Source organism: Trichechus manatus, unplaced genomic scaffold, assembly GCF_000243295.1.
Source record: "Trichechus manatus latirostris isolate Lorelei unplaced genomic scaffold, TriManLat1.0 scaffold00064, whole genome shotgun sequence".
NCBI lineage: Eukaryota > Metazoa > Chordata > Mammalia > Sirenia > Trichechidae > Trichechus > Trichechus manatus.
This window is the reverse complement of record NW_004444000.1, coordinates 12514716-12517876: the sequence shown is the minus strand read 5'-3', so window position 1 is coordinate 12517876 and position 3161 is coordinate 12514716. Positions and strand designations below refer to the sequence as shown.

The 3161-nt window shown below is 42.8% G+C and overlaps 1 protein-coding gene across 1 annotated transcript in view; it reads left to right on the top strand.

Moving 5' to 3' along the window:
* Nucleotides 1-3161, top strand: part of DCPS (decapping enzyme, scavenger) — a 76852-nt gene that overhangs the window by 4152 nt on the left and 69539 nt on the right. The gene's annotated exons all lie outside the window — the stretch shown is intronic.

Sequence of the window (3161 nt, the reverse complement as noted above, 5' to 3'; positions counted from 1 at the left end):
CCAGTAGGTGGCAGCAAAACTCTCCCAGCTCACACAACCAGTAGGTGGCAGCAAAACTGTCCCAGCTCACACAACCAGTAGGTGGCAGCAAAACTTCAGTAGGCTGAAGTCCTGCTCCCCAGCTACCATGGACCAAGCAGTGTGCTGCAGCGATCAGTCATTTCCTGAAGGAACTCAGTCTCTGGTAGGGGAGAGAAATAGCGTGATAAGGGAAGGTGGACTCGAGAAAGGCAGGAATTCATGGGTTAAAGAAAGGTTTTTTTTGTCTTTTTAATTAATTTTTTTTTAATTATGGCAAATATTTAGGTAACAAATCATTTGCCATTTGCACAGTCTTCACATGTATGGTTCAGTGACATTAGTTACGTTCCTCATGTTCAACCATCACCATTAAACGTCCCCAAATGTTTCCGTCACCCTTAACAGAAGCTCAGTGTCCTGTAAGCGTTGTGTCCACCTCCCCCACCACCACCCCTAATACCCTTTAGTAACCAGTAATAAACTTTGGTCTCTCTACATTTATCTATTCTAGATAGTTCATGTAAGTGGGATCATATAATATGTTTTCTTCTGCGACTGACTGATTTCACTCAGCATAAAGTTTTCAAGGTTCGTATATATTATAGCATGTGTGAGGAAAGAGTCTTTTTGTTTGTTTTTTAATTTATTTTTTGTTGTTGACAATATACACAGCAGAACAGACACCAATTCAACAGTCTCTACGTGTACAATTCAGTGGAATTAATTACATTCAAGTTGCATAACCATTCTCCCCCTCATTCCCAGTTGTTCCTCCCCCATTAACATAAACTCACTGTCCCCAAATTTCCTATCTAACCTTTCAAGTTAACCAAGTTGCTGTTGTCAGTTTGATCCTGTACAGATAGGTCTTAAAAGAAGGAAAGAGGTTTGTATTTGATTGCATACGTTTTTTAATTTATTAAAAAAAAAAAAGAATATTCCATGCCAAAAGCCAAGCATGACACGTGCTTTTTCTCTTTTAAGGGTTAGGTTTTGTAGGCAGCTTTGTTGGAAGTGTGGAGGGGACTGGTGGACCTTAAAGATGACCTCCAACCAGGATATCCTGAGATCTATTTTGTAACACATGGCAGTTTTATAATATCCTTCTGTCTTTTTATTTGCCCTCTAGCATTTTGGAACACAGGTTGGCTTTATGGATATCCTGCCACAGTCTATTTGATAGATTTTGGCTTTTCTGCTCTCTCAAGAAAGGGAGCTATTGTTGTTCTTTGGAAATATATGTGCTCACTTGATATGAGACAAGCAAACCTTTCACCATGGAAAGGAATAGAACCTGGTCCTCCTTCGAAAGAGAGCCAGATTAATTGGTTCAAGTTAATGGAAGTGGACAGTTGTGTTTACTCTCCTCGGGCTGATATTTCAGCGATGACATTCCTTACCACGGGTTGGGAGAAACGTGATAAGCGATTGAGGCTACCAAGGCTGGGGCAGCCACAGAACTAGGCCCTCTCAGTGGCTTTTTTGCTGCCTCTTCTCTCCCTCGCCTTCCCCAGTCCCCCTACGGATGCTTCCCTCCCCCAGCCAAGGTCCAGAAGGTTCTGTCCAAAGAGCTACCCTGTAAATTCATGACCTTCTTTTCCTTACTGAGTTTTATTTCGCTTTTTCAGTGCTTCTTTGACTACATACAGCTGGCTGTGGGCTCTGCCATCTCTTTGTATTTTTAGCATTTTGTTCCAGTAGAAGAACTGAAAGAGTCAGTTCTGGGCTCATCACAGGTCCTCTTCCCCTTGAGAAACGCCAAGGTCTCTATAACCCTTCCCCTGATACCGCACCATGCCATTTGGCAGTCTCACATGGTAGCTCTTCTTTTTCAGGGTTTACTGTCTTCCTAGCAAAAGTGTTAGTGTAGATGCAGTGCATTACACTTTTATTCTCCTACCCAAACCAGGCATGGTGATTTAGAATAGTTGATAAGCTCTGACTCATGGCGATCCCATGTGTGTCAGACTAGAACTGCATTCCACAGGGTTTCCAAGACTGTGACCCCTGGCAGCAAATCACCAGGCCTTTACTTCCAAAGTCCCTCTGGGTGGGTTTGAACCACCAACCTTCCCGTTAGTAGTCAAGCGCTTAACCATTTCTACCATGTCATGGATTGAATTGTGTCCCCCAAAAATATCTGTCAACTTGGCTAGGTCATGATTCCCAGTATTGTATGATTGTCTACCATTTTCTCATCTGATGTGATTTCCCTATGTGTTGTAAATGCTATCACTATGATGTAATAAGATGGATTAGCAGCAGTTATATTGATGAGGTCTACAAGATTAGTGTCTTAAGCCAATCTCTTTTGAAATATAAAAGAGAAAAGTGAGCAGAGAGACAGGGGGACTTCATACCACCAAGAAAGCAGTGCCGGGAGCAGAGCGTGTCTTTTAGACCTGAGGTTCCTGCACTGAGATGCTCACAGTCCAAGGGAAGACTGATGCATCACAAGGACCTTCCTCCAGAGCTGGCAGAGAGAGAAAGCCTTCTCCTGGAGCTGATGCCCTGAATTTGGACTTGTAGCCTACTGGACTGTGAGAGAATAAACTTCCCTTTGTTAAAGCCATGCACCTGTGCTATTTCTGTTATAGCAGCACTAGGTGACTGAGACGCACCACCTAGGGATTCCTAGAGTAATTGGCAAATTAATAACTTGGTCAGGGCTTGGTGCCAGTCGCTCGCCTCTTTAGCTGTGCAGACTAATTTAGGTCAGGGATTGGCAAACTCTTTCTGTGAAGGGCCAGGGAGTAAATATTTTAGGCTTTACAGGCCACGTGAAGTCTCTCACTTCTTTTTTTTTAATTGTGCTTTCAGTGAAAGTTTACAGCTCAAGTTAATTTCTTATACAAAAATTTATACACATACTGTTTTGTGACATTAGTTGCAATCCCCACAATGTGATAGCACACTCTCTCTTTCTACCCTGGGTTCCCTGTGTCCATTCAACCAATTTCTGTCCCTGCCTTCTCATCCTGCCTCCGGACAGGAGCCACACATTTGATCTCGTGTATCAGATTGAACATATGGTCCAGCTTTATGTTCAATATGTTGGACTATATGAAGAAGAATGTGGCATCAGAGTTGGAGGAAGACTCATTAACAGCCTGCATTATACAGATGACACAACCTTGCTT